The following is a 27706-nucleotide window of genomic DNA, read 5'->3' as shown; positions in this document are numbered from 1 at the left end:
AAATAAATTTACTTTTCAAATTCTAATTCTCTTTTAAAACTAAACCTAGGTTTCATTACCCTTAATTTTAATGTTTTGTTGTAGAATTTGTCTTTGATTTTTTTTAAATGTGTTTTTAAGTTTATAAGAAAATGATATTAAGAGTTGTGAATTATGATAAGGCTTGGGGAGTAAAAACTGAAAATCCCAATAGCACATATAATTATTGAGACTTCCACAATAAATGTAGAGTTGAAGAAACCTGTAATCTGGTATTACAAAGTTGTATCTGTCACTAAGTTGAAAAGTTTTCTTCAGTTAGAGAATACTCCATTGTGTTTTTGATCAAGAGTTTTATTTTTCTTCACATCACATCACAACTTGCCATTAGCATGCAAAGGAGCAATCCAGGATTCCCATCTTCTTTGTTGATTTCTGTCCTATGTTTGCCTGTGGTGCATACAATATCCAGTAAATAATAGATAAAATTTGGAAATTGCATTTCCTGCATTAGCTAAAACAAATCAAGGTAATCTCTTTGAAAGAGACAGTTATCCCTCAAATGACACTGGAAATATTGTCTCATGAGTTCCAAATGTCCCTTCCTTGTTCTTACAGAGGCAAAAGTTACCTCTATTTCTTTCTATTATATCAGCTTCATTGGAGCTAAGCTATGTGCCAATCTCCACATCTCCAAAGACTATTATTTACTCAAGTCCAACTGTATACTTAACTTTCTACATAAAAAGAGTCTTTGTTAAGGCCAGAGATCTCTGATTCTAGGTCATTTCACAATACTGGGATGATTTTTCTTAATTGCTTCATAAGGTTAACCTCTGGAATGATTGTGGCTTGTAAGGTACAAGATGCTCATTAAACTGGCCTCCTCAGTAATCCATGAAGTGCCTGCAAACTGGCCTCGGTTGCCTGTGTCCATCCTGGTCTCAAAAGAAAATGGCTAAAGGGACCCATAATAGGAAAGCACAGATCCCCCTCTCCTGCAAGCCCCCTGTAGCTCCAGAAAATGGTCAAGAAATGATGTTGTTCCCCTTGTTGTCAAGTCCACTATTGTACATCTGTGGCTGTATATTAGAAACTACATCATCTGCACCAAAAATATTCCAAACTGAGATAGAATGTTCCTGAAATTAAAAGGAAAAATTAAACACTGAACATTATGGAGAAAGGATGGGGGTGGGATTAATTTTAAGGATAATGTAGCTAACGTTCTGAAAAAAAGAAACATTTTAGGAGATACAGGAGAGAAACTATTTTTTCAACCCTGGGAAATCCCATGCATTTTGCTTAAAAGTATGCTTATATTCCAGGGTTTCATGATTCATTACCAACCTTTTTTCCATGTGAGTGTAAGTAGATACCCACAGTGGGATACCATGGACTGAGCAATTGCAAAGGGGGTGAGTCACCTGGTAAGCAGCCCGCCCAGACGTAATCACTGATGTTGACCAAATCAACTAGAAGTAGTTTTCAAGATGAGTTTTATTTTTAAAATCCTATTCTTCAGGGTAAAAAGTGTATAAACATTTACTTATCCATGCTGTCAATACTCTGGACCTATATTTCAGTGTACTGGGGGCAAAGTTTAGGAGGATTTAAATGTATAGTATTCTAAAATCTCTTAAAACCTGAAAGAGTGTATGCGTATGTTTTCTGAAAAATGTTAAATAAGTAAGCAGAACACTTTCATGTTGTAATAATTTACAAAGTATTCTCAAAGAATCAGGAATACCAATTTATCTGGGCTGACTGGAAAAAAATATAAAAATAAAAAATAAAGGACAAGTAAACACAATAACACCTATTCCAAAATGGAAGCCAGTATTAAATTTTTCTTATATGATCTTGTACTTTAATTCTTAACCTATTCTCTACATAAACCAAAATTGACAAAATCTAGGAAAAAGATTTTATTTTAAGTTTATGACCTGGAAGAAATAAAGACTATCTAATAAACAACTTACATTTTTCTTTTTTGAAATAATTTTGAGAATTAGTAAAGAGTAAAAGCTCTGGAAGTCAGATTGCCTGGACAATAATCCTGTCTCCACCACTTAATGGTTGAGTGAATCTGGTCAATAAAGATAAAACATTTGAAAATGTATCGCAAACCAATTCTCTACAACCACACATTCACCTGAACCAAATCTAGTTTATGCCAAATAGATATTACTCAATGTCACAAAAACAGTTGATACCATAAATCATATACCTAATAAGAAAATGTAAGAATGGGATGATATTAACAGCAAATGCATACACACAAAAATGTTCAGTAAAAAACAGCTTATATTTTAATCTCAGTGTGGGAGATGAGAAGACTTCCAGGGTGATCAGATTCCAAAAATTAACATTTGGAGAAAATGTTGCTAGTAAGTAAAGACTCAACAGCATATATCTCAGTTAATGCAGTTGAAAGATTGAGCCCTGAACACAGTAAAAGTTTGGAGGAGTGTTTTAAAGTCAAAAGAGACATGAGAGCTGAGTCCTAGTTTTGTTTAATTTACATAGGGCCAAAAGTTTCTGCCTCCAGTGTATGATGATTTAAATCTTAGTCATAGCTAAATGAACAGGCCTAGGCCATGGTTTCCAATAAGTTTTGCCCATTGGGAAGGGTTTGTGGAAATCAGAAGATGAAAACAAAAAATGAGTGTTATTTTTTCAATTCTCACAATTTGGAAGTAACAGAGAAAGAAAACAAATGGACGTATTTTAATGCCCCAAAGTAGTATATTACACATGAGATTAAATTCCGTTATACTCTTAACTGAAATACATTATATCCTATATTTTACATTCCTGAGAATTGTTGCTTAAGTGGTACCAGGACAGTACGATGAGCAAGGTAGAAATTTCACTGGTATTGAGGGCAAATATTATTTTCTGTCTCATTTTTCATGTTTCTTTGTTCTCAGTTATGGAAGACTTGTCTGTGTTATTTCTTATTCTTTCCAGAGGGAAGTTTACCATTCTTTCACTGAATATCATAAAGCTAATTTAAGACTAACTAGCCATTGGGGACCTTTTTCTTCTTTAATTTTTAGAAGACAAATCAAAAGTTTTTTGTTTTGTTGTGAATTTTCTGATTTGTAATTGATATACTACCAAATCTTTCCCTATAGTGATTTTGCCAGTGGGTTGATCACTATTTCAGTCAATAACCATCCCATTCCATAATGACTTAAACCATTCCCCAGCTTTTTTCTCAGGATTCTTTAAGTCTAACTTAGAGATGAAGTATGTTAAATATGGACACAAGAGTTTGAAATGTGTCTCTGTTTGTATTTCTCAGTAGTACATTGATATGCTGAATTAAGTCAGGCTCCCTGGAAAACTCTTGGGTGCTGAGTATGCAGATTCCTCAGGTTTTTAATCTAGAAAAGGAGGGATGTCTGGGTTATTTTTGTTTTGTTTTCCTTTTTCAGCTGTTGCACCTCAGAGTAGGATGATATCACTCGAAAAAGAGGCCTCCCTACAATAATGTCTAGTTAAGTCTGTAGTCACTGGCATGTCGTAGACACTAATCTTGTCCCTACTCATTACTGTGGTTTTTGTGGAATTAACCAGATGTTCTACTTTTTGGGGTTGTTCTAGGTAATAGCTTTAATAATTAGTGGCTCTTTACTTTGTGCCTATGTTTAGGGTAGAAAGCCAAATACTATAAGCTCCGCAGCTGTTGTTCCATTCTCTGGTTTACAAGTTCTGTGAAGATATAGACTATGTATTTGTACTTTTGTTTTTTTTTTTTTTTTTTTTTTTTAATTTTATTTATTTATTTGAGAGAGAGAATGAGATACAGAGAGCATGAGAGGGGGGAGGGTCAGAGGGAGAAGCAGACTCCCTGCTGAGCAGGGAGCCCGATGTGGGACTCGATCCCGGGACTCCAGGATCATGACCTGAGCCGAAGGCAGTCGCTTAACCAACTGAGCCACCCCGGCGCCCCTGTATTTGTACTTTTATCTCTGAAGCACAGGCTTGTGTTTGTTAGTGCCTAGAGCTTCCTGCTTCCTTCTTTAGATCACTGATTTACCCTCCCTCCTCTTCTCCAAAACAATTCTGCTTTCTTTTCCTGGTTAAAGATGAAATGAATATAGCAATCTGAGGCCAGCTGCTTACTGATTTGGACAGAAGTGGAAAGATACCAAGAGCTTGCAATAAGATCAAACCATGAAGCAGATAAACAACTATCTCTCAATCTCTCTGCCTGCTTCCCTCTCTCCTCAAATAGTCCCCAAATTAAAATCACTCAGTTCACAAGTTCCCCCCAAAAAAGTGAAAGGACTAGGACATTCATGAATAAAGTCATGTATTTTCCAAATTCCGTATTTAAACTAAAGTGTAAGTCAAGGCCCTCTTGGAGACAGGCTGATATTACTTACACTTAGTTTAAAAATTATAGTGTCTGCCCCCCCAACACACACACTTATAATGATGTTGATTCAATTGAATTTCTATAAAAGCCAATCCAAGATAAAGGTATTGAAAGATCACCAATTACTTGAATATTATCTTAGAAAATGTAAAGCAAATCATTTTCTTCTCTAATTATATTTTTATATATTTTTCATATTTTGCTTTTGTCTTCCTTAGTTTGTTTTTCTGGTAAATTTTTCCTAAAGATACAATATATTTATGTTTTAGGTCTCCTTTTTACTACATTTTAGGATTCAATATGTATGTGCTCTTTTGAAACATCAGTTTGATACATCTATAAATGGGTCAGGAGCCTCATTCCAACTTTTTCCAAAACTGTGACAGAGAGTTTAATTTTTCAGTTTTCATGGAGTCTCTTAGAGTCTGCCAACTTAAAACCAAATAGAGATTTAAAATTCTGCCCATGATAGAATAGTTCATAGCAAATCAGTGTTCCCACTAAAAATCATAGTAATGCTAGAAAATAAATACAAAAGAAACCCTATATATGAAGGCATCAGGGAGCTATTGAAACAGGTAGGGATTAGTGTTCAAGATATCAGAAACAAGGGGAATTGCGGAGAGGTTGCCCCAACTACTGTGAGGTGACATTCTTCTCAGACTATTTCCTAATCCTCTCAAGCATTAAATGAGAGAAAAGAGACAGAGAATGAGGAAGAGAGCCACTGCTAAAAGGCAAGAAGGCAAGAGAGTTTCCAGCAGTCTCTTATAAAGAGAGACAAATATTGGCAATGAGAGGTGTCACAACAGCCAGGACATGAGGAATATATTCCATGGAGAAGGGGCACAGGAAAATGGGCCTGATACACAAGGGTTTACATTTAGGACATTACTGAATTCTAAGCCTAGGCAGGACCAAAGAGCAAGAAGCCAAGAAGAGCTTTCAGGTGCTGAGAGAAAAACTGAAGAGCAAGTCTAACCAAGGAGAAGTTGATTAGTAAACCCCTCAGTTCTCACTTGGGATACTTGGAGGGTAACACACTTGGAAGGGGAGTGAACCAGAAACAATAAATCTTACCAAGACTTCAACCCGGCCAAAAGGTAACTCAGTTCCCAGTTGAATTAATGTGATTGGCCCCCACTATAGATGCTTACCAGCAAATAGGTTGAACTCTATCTGAAGGAAGAAAATATTATCCTGAGTCTCTACAGTATTTCATTCAAAATTTCTAACAGATGATCAAAAATATCCAGGCACTTCTGGGAAACTCACACTGGAGTTATCTCCTATCTAAAATTACCATGAAAGACAAATTAACTTCTGGATGTTATAGAATGGCATCTATATAGGAAAGCTAGAGTTATTAATATCTGGGTAAACAACAGAAAGCATATTTAATCTGATAGGCTTCTAACACCTTTTTCTAAAATCTTATAATGTATGCACATGCTGAATAAACTATATGAGAGCTATTTATGCTACATGCCTACAAAGACATAATACAACTTATATGCATTTTTTCTACAATTAATTTTGCCAGAAACTTCAAATGAAATAAATGAGAGATGACCATAAAAACAATAAAATCTTTAATCCATTAAAAAAATATATATATCCAGGCATACTGAGAAAGAGGAGCAAAGAAAAGCAAATAACAAACAGATGCACAAGTGATCTAGATATTAAAGTTATCAGTCGTAAACTTTAAAAAACTGGTCAGAGGGCGCCTGGGTGTCTCAGTCATTAAGTGTGTGCCTTTGGCTCAGGTCATGATCCTAGGGTCCTGGGATCGAGCCCAGCATCAGGCTCCCTGCTCTGCGGGAAACCTGCTTCTCCCTTTCCCACTCCCCCTGCTTGTGTTCCCTCTCTCACTGTGTCTCTCTCTGTCAAATAAATAAATAAAATATTAAAAAAAAAAACTGGTTAGATTCAAAGGAAGACACAAAGAAATGGAAAAACGTTCCATGCTCATGGATTGGAAGAACAAATATTGTGAAGATGTCAATACTACCTAGAGCTATCTACACATTCAGTGCAATCCCTATCAAAATACCATCAACTTTTTTTCAAAGAATTGGAACAAATAATCCTAAAATTTGTATGGAACCAGAAAAGACCCCGCATAGCCAGAGGAATGTTGAAAAAGAAAAGCAAAGCTGGCGGCATCACAATTCCAGACTTCAAGCTCTATTACAAAGCTGTCATCATCAAGACGGTATGGTACTGGCACAAAAACAGACACATAGATCAATGGAACAGAATAGAGAGCCCAGAAATGGACCCTCAATTCTATGGTCAACTACTCTTCAACAAAGCAGGAAAGAATGTCCAATGGAAAAAAGACAGTCTCTTCAACAAATGGTGTTGGGAAAATTGGACAGCCACATGCAGAAGAATGAAACTGGACCATTTCCTTACAACACACACAAAAATAGACTCCCAATGGTTGAAAGACCTAAATGTGAGACAGGAATCCATCAGAATCCTTGAGGAGAACACAGGCAGCAACCTCTTCGACCTCAGCCGCAGCAACTTCTTCCTAGAAACATCGCCAAAGGCAAGGGAAGCAAGGACAAAGATGAACTGTTGGGACTTCATCAAGATAAAAAGCTTTTGCACAGCAAAAGAAACAGTCAACAAAACCAAAAGACAACTGACAGAATGGGAGAAGATATTTGCAAATGACATATCAGATAGAGGGCTAGTATCCAAAATCTATTAAGAACTTGTCAAACTCAACACCCAAAGAACAAATGATCCAATCAAGAAACGGGCAGAAGACATGAACAGACATTTTTCCAAAGAAGACATCCAAACGGCCTACAGACACATGAAAAAGTGCTCAACATCGCTCGGCATCAGGGAAATCCAAATCAAAACCTCAATGAGATACCACCTCACACCAGTCAGAATGGCTAAAGTTAACAAGGCAGGAAACGACAGATGTTGGCGGGGATGCAGAGAAAGGGGAACCCTCCTACACTGTTGGTGGGAATGCAAGCTGGTGCAACCACTCTGGAAAACAGTATGGAGGTTCCTCAAAAAGTTGAAAGTAGAGCTACCATACAACCAAGCAATTGCATTACTGGGTATTTACCCCAAAGATACAAATGTAGTGATCTGAAGGGGTACATGCACCCCGATGTTTATAGCAGCAATGTCTGCAATAGCCAAACTGTGGAAAGAGCCAAGATGTCTATCGACAGATGAATGGATAAAGAAAAGGTGGTATATATATACAATGGAATATTATGCAGCCATCAAAAGGAATGAGATCTTGCCATTTGCAACGACGTGGATGGAGCTGGAGGGTATTATGCTGAGCAAAATAAGTCAATCAGAGAAAGACATGTATCATATGACCTCACTGATATGAGGAATTCTTAATCTCAGGAAACAAACTGAGGGTTGCTGGAGTAGTGGGGGGTGGGAGGGATGGGCTGGCTGGGTGATAGACACTGGGGAGGGTATGTGCTATGGTGAGCGCTGTGAATTGTGTAAGACTGTTGAATCACAGACCTGTACCTCTGAAACAAGTAATGCATTATATGTTTAAAAAGAAGAAGAAGGAGAAGAAGAAGATAGCAGGAAGGGAAAAATGAAGGGGAAATTGGAGGGGGAGACGAACCATGAGAGACTATGGACTCTGAGAAAGAAACTGAGGGTTCTAGAGGGGAGGGGGATGGGGGGATGGGTTAGCCTGGTGATGGGTATTAAAGAGAGCACATACTGAATGGAGCACTGAGTGTTATACACAAACAATGAATCATGGAACCCTACATCAAAAACTAATGATGTAATGTATGGTGATTAATGTAACATAATAAAAAAAGAAGAAAAAAAACTGGTTAGAATATTGAAGAGAACAAGCAATAAAATAGAGAATTTTAATAAAGATATGCATAAAATTCACTAGAGGCATCTATTAAAAAGAATCATATTGGGGGTGGGAGGCGCCTGGGTGGCTCAGTGCATTGAGCATCTGACTCTTGATTTCAGCTCAGGTCAAGATCTCAGGGTTGTGAGGATCTAGCCCTGCATCAGGCCCACACTGAGCATGGAGCCTGCTTAAGATTCTCTCCCTTTCCCGCTCCTCCCCCCTCCCCTGCTCATGTACACGCTCTCTCTCTCAAAAAATAAATACTTCAAAAATTTTAAGAAAGAATCAAATGGAAATTCTAGGTATAAAACCTACATGACTGGAATTAAGATTTTAATAGACAAGTTTTATAAAAGATTTAACTTATTGACCTAGAAAATCAATAGTAGCCAGGCTTATTCACAGATAAAACAATGGAATTTTTAAATGTGATATTAAAAATATTAGCAAGAGGGGCACCTGGGTGGCTCAGTCAGTTAAGTTTCTGCCTTCAGCTTGGGTCATGATCCCGGGGTCCTGGGATGGAGCTCCCTATCAGGCTCTCTGCTCAGCAGGGAGCCTGCTTCTCCCTCTGCCTGCCGCTCCCCCTGCTTGTGTCTCTCTGTCAGATAAATAAATAAAATCTTTTTAAAAAATATTAACAACAAGTAATTTGATTTCTAGAGGTGAATTGATAGACAAAAGGACAGAAGCAATAGTTGAAGAGAATATGGTCAAGAATTTTCCAAAACCCTTTCCCAGGAGGCTGCTGAAGATGGCGGAGTAGCAGGTCCTGGTGCTTGATGGCCAAGGCCATCTCCTGGGCTGCCTGGCGGCCACTGTGACAAAACAGCTGCTTCTGGGTCAGAAGGTTGTAATCGTGTGCTGTGAGGGCATCAACATTTCTGGCAATTTCTACAGAAACAATTTGAAGTACTGGCCTTCCTCTGCGTGAACACCAACCCATCCTGTGGCCCCTACCACTTCCAAGCACCCAGCCGCATCTTTTGGCAGACAGTGAGAAGCATGCTGCCCCACAAGACCAAGCAAGGCCAGGCTGCCCTGGACCACCTTAATATGTTTGATGGGATCCCGCCACCCCAAGGACAAGAAAAAGCGAATGGTGGTTCCTGCTGACCTCAAGGTGGTGCACCTGAAGCCTGCATGGAAGTTTGCTTACCTGGGGTGCCCTGCACATGAAGTTGGCTGGAAGTACCATGCAGTAACAGCCACCCTGGAGGAGAAGAGGAAGGAGAAGGCCAAGATCCATTACCAGAAGAAAAATTGACAAATACACACAGGTCCTCAAGACCCACGGACTCCTGGTCTGAGCCCAATAAAATTGACTGTTTACTCCTAAAAAAAAAAAAAAGAAAAGAAAAGAATGAAAAAGAAAAAAAGAAATTTCCAAAACAGGGGCACCTGGATGGCTCAGTCAGTTAAGTGTCTGCCTTTGGCTCAGGTCATGATCCCAGACTGAGCCCCACCTCGGGCTCCCTGTTCAGCGGGGAGTCTGCTGCTCCTTCTGCCCCCACCCTGCTCATGCTCTCTCTCACTCGCTTGCGCTCTCTCAAATAAATAAATTTTAAAAATCTAAAAAAAAAAAAAAAAGAATTTTCCAGAACAGGTTAAAAGACAATTTCAAGAATGTTACAAATACAGATAAGAATAAATACAATGGGGCACCTGGGTGGCTCAGTCGTTAAGCATCTGCCTTCGGCTCAGGTCATGTTCCCAGGGTCCTGGGATCGAGCCCCGCGTCGGGCTCCCTGCTCCGTGGGAAGCCTGCTTCTCCCACTCCCCCTACTTGTGTTCCCTCTCTCATTGTGTCTCTCTCTGTCAAATAAATAAAATCTTTAAAAAAAAAGAATAAATACAATGATATTCACTTTTAGGGAAGTTGTAATAAAACTTAAAATTCAAAAGGGTAATCTTAAAAGCAAGTAGAAAAAAAACAGCCTTATAATCAAAAGATGAACGATATACCTAAAAGAACAAGTGACTCAGCAATAATTAAATACATAGTCCCTGCACTGTTAGATACAATGGAGTACACATTTGAGGAGAAATAAGGGAAAAGTCTAGAATCGTATGAGTATTATGACTATTGGTTTATAATGCCTTATCAATGAAGAAAATGGGACTAGCTTATATAGAGCCTCCAGTTAGAGAAATGAAGAAAATGGAAATGTACAAACCAATAAGAAATGTAATTAAAGGAATAAAGCAAAAACTTATTACTGAAGTGAGATGACTGTTTTTCAAATTACATTGAAAATTTTCATAAACTGTAACTGTCACTAAATACTGCAGATAATCACTCTGAATCTCTTCTAACACTGAATAATACTTAGTTGTATTCTTGTAATTTTAAGAAAGTGCAGAGTGCTGTGGAATATTTTATAATAAAAAATAACTGGATCAAGACAAATCTGTGAGAAGAAAAATATGGTAGCTTGAATTAATCAAAGAGTCAGTATTATGTTGGTCGTAAAAATGACACATTAAAGTTTTTAACAGTGATTTTCTTCATTGCTTTGGAAGTGTAGAATGCACCTAAACCTACCACATCAATCATTGCAAATTTCTCTTTGTTACTCATTTGATTCTATCTACTTAAGACTAGGAACTCTAAGCCTATCCTCTGAGTTTATGATTCTGAAATATTTTTGCTTTGCTTATTAAGAAGAATTTGTGCATTATGGACCTACACTAAAGCTTAAAAACATATTGGTGTATTTATATCACAGACTTGACTAATACAATGCTTTGCAGATTCTGGATAACTGCAGGATATTGCTGACTAAGCTTGCATCTAAGTAAGAACAGTAAATCCTGGGTTAAGGGGAAGGAGAGAAATGCAATACAACAGCCGCCTTTTGGATATTCATAATGCTCACTGTCATACAAAGGCTGAGAGAAGTATTACATTTTCTCCAAGAAGATCTTTTTGCCCGTGTTTCTCGAATTAAGTAGCCACTAGAATCCTTACTATTAATCCTTAGTTAATACTGATGTTCTTTGAAATTAACATTTGTTTGAACACTTCGATAAAGCACTAATTAGAACTTGAAGCTTCCAGTGGCCATGGGGGGTGATTTCGTATCAGTTCAGCATAATTTAACAAGTCATGGAGGACCAATGTGTGTAGTAGACAAAATCAAGGCATTAGAATTATAACATGTTTATATATTGTTTCTCTTGAGTTTTTTGTTATAGTTTTTTGGGTTTTTTTGTTTGTTTTTAGCTCAAATTTTTGCTCTATTTTTTTAACTAATAGAAGAACTATAGATAATGATTGTTAAGGGGAAAGCAAAGCTAGTCTCTCTGCTCCTGGAATTACCCTCATATTCTCCTTTAGTTTCAACTCAAACTGGGCAATAAAACAAAATAGGGATGAAGGAGATGTGTACAGAATACCATGTTTCTTCTGGCTTCCAAATCCTGAACATTTGTCCATTTGGGGGCTTTGAATATATTGAAGATGAATAAAATTTTTCATAATGGTAGTTTGGTAGAATTATGCCAGGACATATTTTAAGTTTGTTAGTATCACATATCATAATTAGAATTCACTTTCTGAGGAGGTATGAATAAAGCACTGTTCTTGCAAAATATTTCTAGGCATATATGTGGATAGTGAATAAAGAGTAAAAGTAATTCAACACAAAATGCTAAGAAGTAAAGTGACAGGGAAATTATTGTTGGAGAGAAGTAGTTGTCACTTCTCCTGTCTTTTTAAATTGACTTCCTTCCTTCTCACTAGTTACAGAATTCCTTAGGTGTACTTTTTTATCTAATGTCCTTTCTTACTGAGCTTTTATTCTTAGGATTCACCACCATGGCTTACTTTGAAGTATTTCTGTATTATTTAGAAAAAGAATTAGATGATTCAGAAAAAAATACGCAGGGCTCCTTTAAATTTCTACTGAAATTTTAAGTATGTAAAAGTAACATCACTCTTTGTAGACATTACATTGAGATATATAGTTAATCAACAAGAGCTGAGACAAGAATGTTAGGATTTTTATAGGCAAACTACATATCTCTTTATATTTACTAACATGTTTTCAAATAATAATAATAATAAACAAAGCCGTTTGTATGAGTAGTACTTGTGAAACTCAATAATACCAAGGGAAGTCTCCAGAGATTATTAAATAACTTTTAGTGAGCATAGAATTTAATTGTTTTTCTCAAGTTAGATTCCATGGAGTCCTGTTTTTGCAAGATAAACTATAGGTAAAACAGGTTTCTATGATCAAAACAGAATAAGAAACTTGGGCATACTCTAGAGTATTTATAGACTTTCTTGATAATTCATAGATACTAGAAATGTATAGCTACTTTTATCTAGGATGTTCTGAAAATCCTGCAGTAAAGAAACTAGTGTCTCTCAAATTTATTTGACCAAAGACTTTTTCCATTCCAATACCTATGATCATCTCACAGATCTAATGTTCACTGGAATACACTTCCAGGAACGCTGAACTGTTTTTATGGTCATGTTATCCTCCTGTTGGGAAGGGTATTCTTAGAGTAAGTTCAAAAAGCTGTTGGTCCAGAAAAAAAAAAATCATTTCTACCAGATGATTGTGTCTAGAGCTATCATAAGCTTCTTTATCACAAATGAATTGTGAAGGAAAAGACATTCTTTCCTGTACTAAACAGGTATAAGAAAGACAGAGGCACCAAGTCTGCCTCAACTGGCTAGTGGTACTTGGAAGATGATGTAACACTTCTTTCTAGGAAACCACAATCAACTAGTTGTAGCTTTCTGATGTCATATTTGCTACAAGTCCCCCAAAGTGCTAGACACAAGAACTTGAGTTTTAGGGGCGCCTGGGTGGCTCAGTTGGGTAAGCGTCTGCCTTCGGCTCAGGTCATGATCCCAGGGTTCTGGGATCGAATCCTTCATCGGGCTCCCTGCTCAGCGGGGAGCCTGCTTCTCCCTCTCCCTCTGCCCTTCCCCCTGCTTGTGCTCCCTCTCTTTCTCTCTCAAATAAATAAATAAAATCTTTAAAAAAGCAAAAACAAAAACAAAAAACTTGAGTTTTAGCTTGGGTTTTATCCTTCAGTGGAATTTTGACTCAAAAATAACATACAAGGTATACGTTCCTATTAGAATTTGGAAGAATGCTAAGATTGGTGCAAATACTAATTACATTTAAAGTTTGTTAATTTACACTTGGGTGCATTATTATTTTGGAATTTTTTCAGTTAGAGAGGGTTGAATAAATAACAGAAAATGCAGTACCTAAACCCAAACATGTGGCAGAACTTCACTTATTCAGCAAGGGTCAGCAAACTACTGCCTGTTTGCCAACTCTGACCCTCTGCCTTTTCTTTAAATAAAGTTTTATTGGAACGCAATCATGTTCATTCGTTTACATATCGTCTATAGCCGCTTTTGCGCTGGAACAGAACTGAGTAGTTGTGACAGAGGCTCTAAGACACATAAAACCGCACAGATTTACTCTCTGGCCAATTATAGAAAAAAGTTTGCTGCTTCCTGGTTTGCAAAGTGTATTGGTGTGTGTACTGATATGTGTAATGAATCAGGGTCAGTGGATGGAGAGTAATCATGGAGAGGAGGTGACTGTTTTGGATAGGAAACGTCTCTGCACAGAGATGACATTTGAGAATAGACAGACCTGAAAAAAAGTGAGAAAGCTGGCCTGTGAAACTCTGGGAACAGTCTGCTTGGCAGAGGCACCCCACCTGGCAGTTTGAAACACTAGAAATGCAGTGGGCAGAGGGTGACGTGAGAAACGCATGAGTAGTAGGAGACGTGGTCCTTGGGATAGGCCAGATCACTACTTCTTGCAACAGTAGATTCTGATTGTGAGTGATAGGAAGCCTTTGAACTGTTCGGAGTTAGAGAAGTAACATGAACTCACTTGTTTTAAAACAATCATTCTGGCTGTTTTGTTGAAAACTAATTCCAGAGAAATAACTAAGAATGAAGTAGGGCAACTTTAAATTTAAAAAACAAACAAACAAAAACTGTAATATGTATTCTACCATCAGACTACAAAGATAATACTGATTAATCACCTGTCACCAGTAAAGGCCATACCTGAGGACAGTAGTTTCAACTTTGGTAGCATAATAAGATCTCCTTGGTAGTTTTTAAAAAATGCCGGTGCTAAAGTACACAAAGAGATTCTGATTTAATTTGATTGCAGTGGGGTTTGGGACATTGATTTGTTTGTTTGTTTGTTTGTTTGTTTGTTTAAAGCTCTCCAGACCTCTCTAATGTGCAACCATGAGTGAGAACCAGTGCTTTAGAGAAAAATATACAAGACCAACAAAATGTTAATTTTATATGATAGCTAAATATACAGTGCCATAGAAGAAAGCAGATTGATGTGTAACATAAGTTGTCCAGAAGTTCACTCTTCCTAGGGACTTTATAAGAATCTCAGAACTATTCAGTGCCCTGGACAACTTTAAAATCAGATCAGGGACCTCGTTGTCTGAAGCAGGCATAACTCTGCTTAGATGTGTCCGTATCAAATGGCCTTTAGAGATCCCAAGCAGCCTCTCAATTCTGTTATTTGAATCAATTTGTACTACATTTATGACCTGATGGTGTTTGCTGGCAGGGAATTTCATAGGTTGGAAGTTTTAAACACAGTCATCTGCGACCAGACAAGCCCCTTAATGATAGCCACAGAGGCCGCTGCAGATCTGCCTACACAGGGGTCCCTGGGAGCTAGTTACCAGAGTAATACAACAATATTATTTGCTATACATAAGCATGTGGACCTTCTAAGCCTCAGACATAGCCATTACATGAGGTCATGTGTGCTGATGTGATTTGTTGAAAGAAATAAACACAGAATCAATCATGAGAAAAGAGACCTTCTTACTGTGAAAATGATTCACTTGGCTTCGATCATGTGTGAGATAGAATTCTGTGTTTTGACTGTAAGAAAATAGAAGTCATAGTTTGACATTCAAAAGATGTTCCATTGACTAAAATGTTCACAGGCATGTCCTGGAAACAGAAGAAATCAGTGTGGACCTAAAAGAGAGCCAGCAGCATGTCTAAAGAAAATCAGGCCACAGGCTTTCAAATACACTATCACTCCTTCCTCTCCTTCCCTGTTTTTGTTTCACCTTGATTAATGCTTTCATTCAAGGGAAAACTGGGTCTGTTTGCTAGAGCCTTCAGTTCTCCACCTGTCAACTTGAGGAACAGTAGAAATGGCATCGAGGAGAAAAGGGCAAAAAGAGGTGGGAGCTACATAAATTTTGAGGACAAAGTAGGAGCTCAGCAGGTCATCTGAGCTTTTGGTAAATCTTAGTGTCATGATGAAAATGATTTCAGTGTTTTCGGGTACATGCCTCAAGATGATTAACTCAAAACTTATGTGTCTATAAATTAAATATATTCTCTCAAGGTTTGCATTTTAACATATATTTTTAGAAATGCAGATTTTTATTGACTATTTTATACAAGAAACCCTCAGTCTCCTTTAACACAAGAGCTGGGTCACATAACGCTAGTTTTCCCCCTAAAGGTACAAAGACATAGGGAAAGTTCCTTTTTCAAACCTTAAATCCGTGAGCATCCGGTGATCAAATACATTCTCACATTTCTAGTAGTATGTGATTTTTTTTAAATGTTTTATAAATTTTGGCAATGTGTCAAACAAATAAGCCATTATAACATCAAGCATCTTTTACATGGCACTGGATCTTAAAGATAGAGCAATGGAACAGAGCTCTGGGAAAACACAATTTCCTCCTCAGCTTGTCTGTTTTCTTCATTGTCCAGTTGCTGTGTGTTAAAAAGCTGCTTCAAAAATAAAAAAAAAAAAAAAGTTTTTTAGTTACTCCTAAAGGGATTTTTAAATTTATAAAGCCCCAATTGTCCAGACAATGATTTAAAAAAAAAAATCTAAGAATCTGTTTTTATGAGAGAGTCTGGAAAAGTGAAAATAATGAAGACTGAAAAAGGGTGAGTGCTTTTGGTGTGCTGACACAGTTTCTCATTTCAAGGATTAGTCTTGATAGGTAATTGAATACAGGACAGTAAAATTTGATATAATGTTATTTTCAAGAAAAGCACAAACCTGCTGACCTAATACAATAAGCCCAAATCAGGAGTAGTAGTCTCTTTTTCCAATTTATCTCTACAGAACACGTGTTTCCTATATACATTTGGACAGTATGAAAGAAAAAAAAAAGAGTGGGAAGCAAGATACCTGGATTCTGGTCCCTGCTTCCCATATTCAGTTTGGGGAAAGTAATTGTTATTTCTGTAGTCCTAAATTTCCTCATTTATAATTGAGAAAGTTGTACCAGAGCTCTAAAATTCCTTATCTATAACTCTTTCTTGGTTAACTTTCCATTTGTACTCCCTCGGTAGGTTTATCAGAAAATGTGTGTATTTGTTTCCTAGGGCTGTGTAACAAAGTATCACAAACTGGGTGCCTTAAAACAATAGAAATTTATTTTCTTACAGTTCTGGAGGCTAGAAGTTTAAAATCAAGGTGTTTAAATCTAGAGCCTTCTCCCTCTGAAGGCTGTAGGAAAGAATCCCTTCCTGCCTCTTCCTAGCTTCTGCTGTTGTCAATAATCCTGGGTATTCCTTGTCTTGAAGATGCATCATTCCTACCTTAGCCTTTGTGATTACATGGTCTTCACTCTTCTCCCCTGTGTGTCTGCATCTAGGTCCAAATTTCTGATTTCTTATAAGGACACCAGTCATTGGATTAGGGCCTACCATAATCCAGTCTGACCTCATCTTAACTTGATTATATCTGCAAAGACCCTATTTCCAAGTAAAGTCATTCACAGGTACCAGGGATGAAGACTTGAGCATATCTTCTGGGGAACACAGTTCAACCGAGAACAATGTGTATGAAACCACTCAGCTACCTAAGATTATGTTTAAATGAGATATAATCAGAATATTTACTCTCTGGTCTGTATTTCATGCCTGTTTGTTTACCATGTCCAATAAAGCAGCCTACAAATTCAAGGAATAGTTAGATTTATTGACAGAGGCAGAGAGAAATTTCACCTCATTTTTTGTTAACAAAACTCAATCCACTCCAGCTCACTATTACCCACTTTGATAATTTATCAAATATTGCTTTACATTTTTATTAAATACTTAAGTGTATCTTGTATTCCCAAATCTTAAAAGGTATTATATTTTTTATCTGCCTCTCCCCCTAGTCTAGTCTGGTTTCTTATATACCACAGATAATTCAATAATGACTCAATTGACAGACTATCACAATAGTTATGGGGTTCAGTTTCATCCTGCCAACATCCACCCAAAGTCCTCAGCCACATCATCCTTCTGTCACTCTCGTTCTTTCTTATGCTGACATGCACACACACACACATACACACACACACACACACACACTCTCTCTCTCTCAGTACATTCCCATTGCTTACTCCTGTGCCTGCACAATTTTACAGCTCCAAAGATAATGCTAATAAATTTTGTGGATTGAGAATGGGAAACTGAAACTACTGGTTTCCTCTAAATATGCTTAAAATCTGGAGCAGGGACGTGTTGGGTTATGGAAATCTATTTTGTAAAAAGAATGGTGGCTTAGAAGTCATTATTATACCCCGAATCTGTTGCTAGCTAGTTATAGGAGCACTATCTGGAATATCATCCTCATTTGTAACACTCTAGAATTAGTTTGTTACCAAGTCCATGATTAAATTAGAGTTTGTTATCAAATGCATGATTCTGTAGGAACATCCACTTTTTTTTCTCCTTCCAGTGAACACAGAGTAATTGGGGAAAATTTTGTCATTTTTTATATTTGTTCCCAAAAGAGAGGGGTGTTGTTTTTTTTTTTTGAGTCAACAGATCATGTCTTGTAAAATTTATAGGACCAAAGTACCCTGACATCATACATAATGGAAGAAAACGGCCTGAATGTAATTGCATAATCTTATTTCAGTATGTGAGTTTTAGAGATAAAACAAATCATTTACTTGCCATTTCTAATGAAGAAAGCTTAAGAGTCATGCAACTTATAATAGGATTTACCACTTAGATATTTGACAATTAATCAGAAAAACAGACTTAATTGTTAACTCGTCACACAAGGGACAGACATTTGTGATTGGTTTATGTGAGAACAACTTTTTTTTAAAGATTTATTTATTTATTCCAGAGAGAGAGAGAGAGTGTGTGTGAACAGGCAGAGGGAGAGGGAGAGAAAGGATCTCAATCAGACTCCCCACTGAGCAAGGAGCCTGATGCAGGGCTTAGTCCCAAGACCCTAAGATCATTACCTGAGCCAAAATCAAGAGTCCACCACTTAGCCAACTGAGCTATTCAGGTGCCCCCAAAATAACCCTTATTCCATGCTTTTTCCTGACATCAGGCTACCTTAATAGAAATTTCCTTGGTGGAAATGTGACACTCCACCACACCCTCCAGAGTGGCAATTCCAAAGATTTCTTTCACCACTTCCCTCAAGCCTTCCTGGGCACCCTTGCCCCAGAACATCAGCACACACTTTCCACAGTGAAACTTGCCTTTTTCTTCAAAGAGAAAATAGAGTCATGGGCCGCATATTTCCTTCTCCTTTCCTTCTCCCCACAAATGTACATGTCTTTTCATGAATTCTTCCTTTCAGCCTTAATGAAATAGGAATCCCACTTGCCTCCCATATAGCCATAATCTTCACCTGTTTCCTGGATCCCATCCCTTCTACCTCCTCAGTGACTCTGCTCCATCAATTTTCCTCAATATCGATGCTATCAACAACTTTTCCTTCTACTGGCTCTTTCTCTTCTACTTACAAATTAGATTTAGTCTTCTCTATCTTTAAGAAAGGAAAACAGAAAAAAGGAGAGGAGGGCAGGACAAAGAAAAGAAATAAACCTACACCAACTGTACATAATCATATAGCAGCTACTCTGGAACCCTTTTTTTCTTCTCAGCCTAGCTTTTTGTAAGGCCAGTCTGATATCATTCTCTTCATAATCTCACCTCCTGTTTACACCTCATGTGACTCTGTCTGTCACCTTCACCACTATACTGGAACTACTCCTACAAATATCACCAGCCATCTCCTAGTTGCCAAAATTAAAAGGCATTTGATTCTTTTTCTTGCATTTTCACAGACCACATCACAGTCTCTATTACCAATAATCTCTTCCTATAGGAGAAAGAGATTTCCAGCCCTGATGCTGTAAAGCAAAGATCATCCCTAAAATTTAGAGTATTGTCTTTTTTAGTGAAAAGAGTTGAACACCTCCCCAGTAATGTTAGAATGTAAATAAACTTGCTATGTGTGTGTGTGTTATAAAACTGTGGGATTAAAATGAGAATTCTAGTGTTCCTATTTGCATGAGTGCCTATAAGATGTATTATATCATTTAGTGATTGATAATATATTGTTTTGTAACTATTCACACTAACTTTTCTTGGGTTTTCCTCCCAAATTCAATCACAATTCCCATGTACACCATGTTGTTTAGTTTTCTTTTTAGTGAAGGACCACTAAAGTAACTCAAACTAATGCCATAGGCCTAATCAACCCTCACTTGACTTTTGACTGACATGGAAGAATTAATTGTGGATTTTATAGCTTATCCTTATTTGTTTTGTATTCATTCTCTCTTATTTTTTTCATTTATCGATGTTCTTCATGCAGCTAGATATAACAGCAGTTAGTTGCATATGCCATGTTATAATGCTTTTAAACTTCAAATTATATTGTGAATTTTTTTTCTATCTCAATAACTATCTATTCATCATATAACCCATTGTTTGGAATTTGTGGCAATGAAATACATTTTACAAAAAATCTAGTAGTTTATAAAATTCTGTATTTTATAACATTTAGTTTTAAGATTGAGTATTTCTGAGAAATATGATATTGATTCTTCTCAGCCTTTCTATTGTATAGGATCAATTACCGAGTTCCATAGACCAAAGTATTTCAGGTAATTTTGCCTATTTTTCATTCAATGGAGAAAGTGCATTTCCAAGTTGAACCTCTACTTTTCACCTTCATAACTACAGTAGAAATTTTTAGACAGTAAGTACAACCTCAAATCCTAAAAGCCATTTTTCTTTTTCTTTTGCTTGCTTCCTTCCTTCCTTCCTTCCTTCCTTCCTTTAAGAGAGAGAAAGCAAGTGCATATATATGGGGGTGTGGGGAGGGGCAGAGGGAGAGAGAGAATCTTAAGCAGGCTCCATGTCCATCATGGAGCCTGACACGGGGCTCAATCTCACGACCCTGAGAGATCATGACCTGAACCAAAATGAAGAGTCTGACACTTAACCAACTGAGCCACCAAAGAACAACTAAAAGCCATTTTTCAAAATATTGACTTAAGGTATCTCAGTGGTCTGTGGCCCTCAAGTGTATCTCCTGCTTCTTGGATTCTAATTCATAATTGTCACTTAGCACCTATCACAGATTAAAAGTCCAATATTCATATCTACTGATTGAGAGTAATTAAGCAGATTCTTTTCTTTAAAATCACTACTCTGTATCATTGGGTTTCAAACCTCAGTGTTTGTAAGAATCATCTAGGGCACTTGGTAATATGCAAGTGTCCAGTCTCACCCACTATGATTTGGTAGGCCTTGAAAGAGATCTGTGATCTGGCATTTCTAAAAAGCATCACAATGTTTCTGCCAGAGCTGTTTGATGAGCCACACCTTAAATACCACTATGGCATGTACATTTTATCTTATAATTTCATTTTATTTGTCATGATGTGTTTGCCCATTTTATCATAAACCAGCAAAGTTTCTCTAATGATTAAAATCAAAGTCTTCAGAGTAATAAAAGGCCTTAGACTTCATTGAATCCAGTGGTTTTCTGGATTCCTGTGTAACTTTATGATTAGGCAGAGATTCTACAAAGAGTAGAAGGACAGAGAAGGGTAAAATCTCTTCCTTCCCTCACCACATCATGTTGCCCTACAGCCCTGCCTTTGATCTATTCCATATATTGGATTATTGTGTAATATATTCTTTGAAGAAATGGTTCTTTGTCTTCAAGAAATATGAAAACCACAAATTAGTCCAATGTTTGTATTTCACAAATGAGATAACCAAGTCCTTAGACAAGTTTTCTTTGCTGCCCATGAGCATAAAGCTAGAAAATGTGAGAGCCTAGAGAAGCAGAAAACAAGAAAAGAAAATAAAAAATTACAAGGTAATAATAAGATGTCCCCTGTTCTCAAGGAAACTAAAGTGTAACTGTGAGACAAGAATGGTAAAACTAGAATAAGAAACAAATAGTACTAGTGCAAATTATATTCTGTACTATGTGCTTTGGGATGATTAGAACAGGCCTTATCAAGAAAGCAGAACTTGAACTAGGCTCGAATTGGAGTAAGAATTAGAAAGAAAGGAAACACATGGATGTGCCCTTGCGGGAAGGAAGACCTTAGCATGGCATGTGAGTATGCTAAGAAAGAGACTAGACTACAAGGGCCTATGAGCTCTGGGTTGAGGGAAAGGGGAAAATCAGGTTGCAGTGATGGCTTAAGATCAGTGTATGAAGGAACTTTTGAAGAACAGTATGAATAGTTCCCTCCTAACCTATTTCCTAATTTCTTAAACTTCTCAATTCCTCTACGACTCTATTCAGAAAAATTACCCTAAAATACTGTCAAATAAAGAGAAGCAAATGGCCAGCAGAACACTCATTGGCCTTCTGGAATGGAATATATGGGGGAAACTCAGACAGAAGTGGCAGCAGGCATGAATTTCCACTACTGCCCATCACATTGAAGTACAACCCATTGGGATACAGCTGAAACAGACATTAGATGCTGCAAAAAAACAGAACTGGAGCCAAACAGCCATATGACATTGCAGAACCTTTGGCCTCCAGCCCTGTTTTACCATCCCAGCATTCCTTGCTTGGGGAGCACCAGCCCTTTCCCTGGAATGATAATGGGGCTGGGGTCCATGATAGCCCGGTAGATTCCAGATCTCTTCCACCATCTCAACATTCTACTCTCTTGCAACTCAAGGGGCTTTTTAAGGATCAACATCATTAGTATCACCTTAAAGTTTGTTAGAAATTCAGAATCTCGGGCCCCAAAACAGACCTACTAAATCAGAATCTGTATTTCTAACAAGATCTCTAGGATATTTGTATGTCCCTTCAAATTGGAGAAACACTGCTTTTTTAAAATTGATTAACTTCGGGGCACCTGGGTGGCTCAGTCTTTTAAGCATCTGACTCCTGACTCTTGATTTTGGCTCAGGTCATGATCTCAGGATCTTGAGATCCAGCCCATGTTGGGCTCCATGCTCAACATGCAGTCTGCTTCAGAGTCTTGCCCTCTGCCCCTCCCCCCACTTTCTCTCTCTCCCTCGCAAATAAAATAAATAAATAAAACCTTTAAAATTGATTTACTTCAGCATTAGCTTGGCCAGTTTCTAGAGAGCTCTTTGGAGGTTATTTCCACCTGGAAGTCCACCCTGCAGGAAATCTATCTTAGACAACTTAGCTCTTACCTCTCAGAGACTCAACAGATAGAGTGTGCATTATAATCTCCTGGGGAGCATCTTCTCTTCCGAACTCAAGTCACCATGGAGTAGTGGTGCATTCCTCAAAGTACTATTCTGTGAAAAAGAAACAAATGGAGAAAAAGGTGCTATGCTTAGACATGTTTGAGAAATGCTCAGTTAAATAAAGCTAAATGATTTTATTTACTTCAGGAATTCTCAAAGTTTTCAATATGTGTATGGACATTGTGATGATTCAGAAAATAATTACAGAAAGCAAAAATCATAGAAAACAGAATTTCACAAATTTATTTGATTATTCAAACATTTCTCTCAAGTCACAACTCTTAACATTTTGAGTGAAAAATCCCTGCTAAAATCCTCCAGTACCAATTTGGGGAACATTAAGCTAGGCCCATGTGTGTGCTTGAAATAAAGTTATGATTAAAGTAAAGCACACAGCATCTCTTGCCAATAGACATATTTTCTTATCCCATGACTTGCAGGGACCCAGCAAATATGTTTGCATCTGCCATCCCTCTGTTCTCTTTTGCCACTTTATCTGGTTTCTTTTTTTTTTTTTTTAAGATTGTATTTATTTATTCGACAGAGAGAGTGAGAGAGTACAAGCAGGGGGAGCAGTAGAGGGAGAGGGAGAAGCAGGCTTCCCCGCTGAGAAGGGAGCCTGACGTGAGGCTCGATCCTAGGACCCTGAGATCATGACCTGAGCCGAAGGCAGACGCTTAACCATCTGAGCCACCCAGGCGCCCCAACTTTATCTGTTTTCACTAGCACACTCTCACACAAAGACCTAGAAATCACTGAGATTAAAAGACTAATAAGAAAAACAAAAGTCCTTTCCTTCCTGAGCTCTACATTTTAATCATAGCCCTTCCCTTGTTCTCAAAGAAGCCATTTGTACAGAGGGTTTTGTCTCTCTAAGACCAAACTGGGAACTCTGCTACCAGATTTCTGGCCAGACAGTCAAGCAGTCAGTATATCAAGTGACCACCATGTACTTAACATTTTATTAGGAACTGTGAGGAGTGCAAAAGCGTAAGAAGATATTATTCCTGCATCCCAGAGCTTCAGTCTAATAAAGGATTAAGACTTTGTTTCTAACAAGGGTGGAAACTGTGAAATGCTCTAGAGAAAAGCATACAATTGAAAGGAACAAGATTTATTCCTGACCCCAAAGAGCTCACCATTTTTTCAAGAAAATAGACAAAAATGACTATCACAGAATGAGGAGCCTATGAGGGCAGTGCGAAAGGGTTGATTAATTCTGAGAGAAAAGGGACTAAGAAAGGGGTCATAGAGAGGATGACTAATAAATTATGCCCTGGAGAATGGATAAGTTATTTCCACACAGAACAGGGAAAGAGGTGGATTCTGAGCTGAAGGGTAGCATAGATTTTAGGCTGACAGAGACAGAAACAGGTTAAGAAAGGTTTGTTTAATTTTTATGTATGTTAAGAAAATCAGATTCTGTGAAATTAGAAACAATTGGTGTGACATTATGTTGCTGTCATTAGGCAAGATGCACCTTCAGAGAGAGGAGAAATGAGTAAAGAGTGGAATGATCCTCTGGAGCTGGCCTATTGTCCCTGGGTGGGAAGCCTAGAGGGCATACAGAACACCCCAGGGTCAGGACAGGGCCCTAAGAGCCAGGAGTCCACAGAGAGCTGTGGAAAAAGGTGGAAGAGAGGGGGCAGTGCATCGATAGCTGATAAAAGTTTGGGGAAACAGCTGGAAACCTGGGACTTTACCTAGAAAGGGTGCTGAACTCAGTAGACAGGGAGAGAAGCCCAGTGCCGCTCACCACCTTTATGCAATCACAGAACAGTGCAAGGGGTGTGGGCTCAAAGCAAATAGCAGGAAGTCCTACAGATTAAAGTCTGGGCCACATCTGCTTCAGAAAACTAGGGGAATTAATACTTCAAAGTGGCAAGTTGTAGGCAAAAACCGGACAAAGTTAAGAAAAACCCATGACATGACACTTTTCAGTAGGGTCTCATTGTAAGTAAACTTGAGGTAAGTTCTAATGACTGCAGGGAGAATTCAAGGAAATCCTAGGGTAAGACAAATGTAGGCAACTCTTTAAGAGAGGGGAAAGTATAGAGAGAATTAGGCAATGGCACTATAAAAACAGGAGGCCCTATGAGATATGAAGGATATAGAAAAAAAATGTTGGGACACAGATCTGAGAGTAGGAACGACTGATTTCTCCATCTACCTTGCCGCTACTAAGGCTCTCCCTGGCTTCAGTAGTCCTATCTGTTTAACGATGAAGTCACTCTAAATGGTCTCAAGTTCTCCTTCAGTTTTAAATTCTGTGACCATCAGAACAAAGAGGTAGAGTGAGAAAATGAGGCAAAGAGGCCAAGTAAAGGTTCACTTGAACGTAGAGAGTGTTGTCAGAAGCGTTTTATCTGACAAATGGAAAGAAGGCGTTTATCACAATATAGAAGGAAGTATTGAGATAACCAAAAGATACTGGTTCACCATTACCAAGGCAATTGTTGCTAATACTACTAATCCAACCCCTTCACATCTCTAAAGCAATATGTAATTTAACAAGTGCTATGGAGGCTCAGAAGTGAAAGGAGGCATTTGTCTACTGCTTGCCAACTTTATGTTAGATGTTTATGTACTTAATAGCTATAATTTCTTTGTAGAAAAAAATTGTTATGTAACAATTACCTGAAAGATTAAGCATGGGCCGCTATTCAATTTGTATACAATCAAATAGGCCCACTCAAAAAAAGGGGGAGAAACAGTTTTTAGGTGTTTTTTTTAGGGGGATACGGTTGTTTTTGCTTTATATGCATTAAACAACAATCAGCGTGGCCATGGTAATGTGGCATATTTTTGCTTCGAAATGGTATAATAACAATACTCACCCGATATTTCAAAAATTTCAGCGACCTGCAGCAGCCTCATTTACCAGGAGGGCTTTGTAATACCCCATGTCACCTTCTGCCCAAACACAGCCCCTCTGCCTCCCAGGGATTTCATTAAATGAAAGATTGATTGAGGTAGTGAACCACTTTCTCACTATACATGAATCTAAAAATGTCAGACTGTTAGTGTTGCTGGTATCATTCCCACTGCTGTTTGTTTGTTTTCTGAGTTTTCCTCTTTGGCTGAATAAAAATACTCAGTCTTGTGAACTCTGAGAGCAAGATGTGCCATTCTCTTGACCCACCACACGGCTCCATCAATATTGATTTGAAACAAACCCTCTAGGGCTGTCTGTGTTCCTGGCAACGTTTCAATACTAACATGTGGTTAATTTTTTAGAGGATTTTTCTTCCCTTTCCTGTGCTCAAGAGGAGCTGTGGAGTTTGTGGGAAATAGCAGCTTGATTCATACATCTGTGGGGCTTGCATATTTCCCTCAGAGATAGTGACCCTTTCTTCCTAACCTCTTCTTCCTTTGCTGCACTTTGTGTTCCAGGAAGTAGAAAGAAGCATACTCTAAATGCTTAGAAGGCTTTTAAGACAATATTCCTAGAGATGTGGTGTGTGAGAAAATTCATAGAATTCTCACTACTCACTCTCTCACAGAATTTAGCAGTTAAGGCATATTATCATATTTATGGCCATTCAAATTCAATATGCGCGGATGCATTGTGTTACCCAATACAGGGGTTGTTATAAATACTTGCACAAAAACAGGTCAGGTCTATTAACAACTAATTTCTGACCAAGAGCACAAGAAATATCTTAAGACAAATAATAGAGATCTGATTTTTTTTTTGCCATTACTGTTATTTTTTCCCAGGTGGGACAATGAGTTGTTTTGTTTTGTTGTAATTCCCGAAGTTCATGACAACTATCTACCAGAAGAGTATTTCTGTGTTTCTATTTTCAATAACATAAGGAAATATCTCCTTATTTTCCTATTAAATGAAATAAAGACATTTATTGGGATTATTTAATTTACCTCCCATTTTTATGGCTATAAATTTACATTTGGGTTATATTTTTCTAAGCAAATAACAGAATCTTAAAAATAATGAGATCATAATTCTTATTTTCCCCTTGGTTGGACTTTCTAAGTCTGAAATGAATCAGTGCTTTCAATTTACAAGGAAACATTTAGAATAAAAATATCCAGTCCTTCTTTAACTTGCTTTCAGTAGAAGAACATGTACTTTGAATTATTTTATCAGTAATGGTGACAGGTCATACTATAAGATCTGTGCTTTCTCATGTATTTGACCTTTTAGTCATCAGCAAACATTTGTGGTTGAATACAATTTGAATAGAATTTAATCAAATTGAATAATGGCACAGACCAAAGCAGAAATTGTGTGGAAATGACATTTCTGATTAATTTGCCCCAAGAGTAAGTTAACTACTCAAAAAGAAGAGATTTACAGGTGCCAAAATACCCTTTTGTCAACCATCATATGCAGGAACCATGTGTAGTTTTCCTTGGTATATTTTAATCTTCTCTCCAGCTAACCTTCTCCTGTGGTCAAAACCTAGTGAGCCAATTGTTTCTTGATATTACTAATCTTAGACAGTTGTTTTTCCATTGGTTAAAAAGCTACACAGCCTCTAAAGTACTCTCCAGCTCTAAATTACTACTTTGTGGTTTGTTTCATAATTTTACCATGAAAGTAACAGAATTTTAGCACCAAGTAATGTCCCATCTACCTTGGACTTCTGAAAAGAGTGATATTATATTCTCTTAAACCTCACCTTTTGAAAACACAGAAAATTACTTTTAATTATTTAACTCTCATTACATATATATTCCATATATACACTTCAAACAATGTTTTAAAGGAACGTGAATCCCATTTTAAAATGCCATTTAATATTCTTAAGCTCTCTAACTCACAAACTTTACCAGTCACATTTTTATTTGTGTTTATTTTTGATTATACAAATGATAACCAAGGAATTACTACCCATCGTAGGAAATAGGTACAAGTCAACACCACAGGAGATTCATATATTATAGAATTTAACTATTTGAATTAAAA

At 37.5% G+C, this 27706-nt stretch overlaps 1 protein-coding gene and 1 pseudogene across 3 annotated transcripts in view; both read left to right on the top strand.

The window, feature by feature from the left end:
• The window catches only part of DLC1 (DLC1 Rho GTPase activating protein), a 390592-nt gene that overhangs the window by 44056 nt on the left and 318830 nt on the right, over nucleotides 1–27706 (top strand). The window lies entirely within an intron of this gene.
• On the top strand, nucleotides 9007–10567 carry LOC118526174 (large ribosomal subunit protein uL13 pseudogene; annotated as a pseudogene).

This window comes from Halichoerus grypus, chromosome 3, assembly GCF_964656455.1.
Source record: "Halichoerus grypus chromosome 3, mHalGry1.hap1.1, whole genome shotgun sequence".
NCBI lineage: Eukaryota > Metazoa > Chordata > Mammalia > Carnivora > Phocidae > Halichoerus > Halichoerus grypus.
Note: the sequence above shows the minus strand (reverse complement) of the source record. Positions and strands in the feature narration are given on the sequence as shown.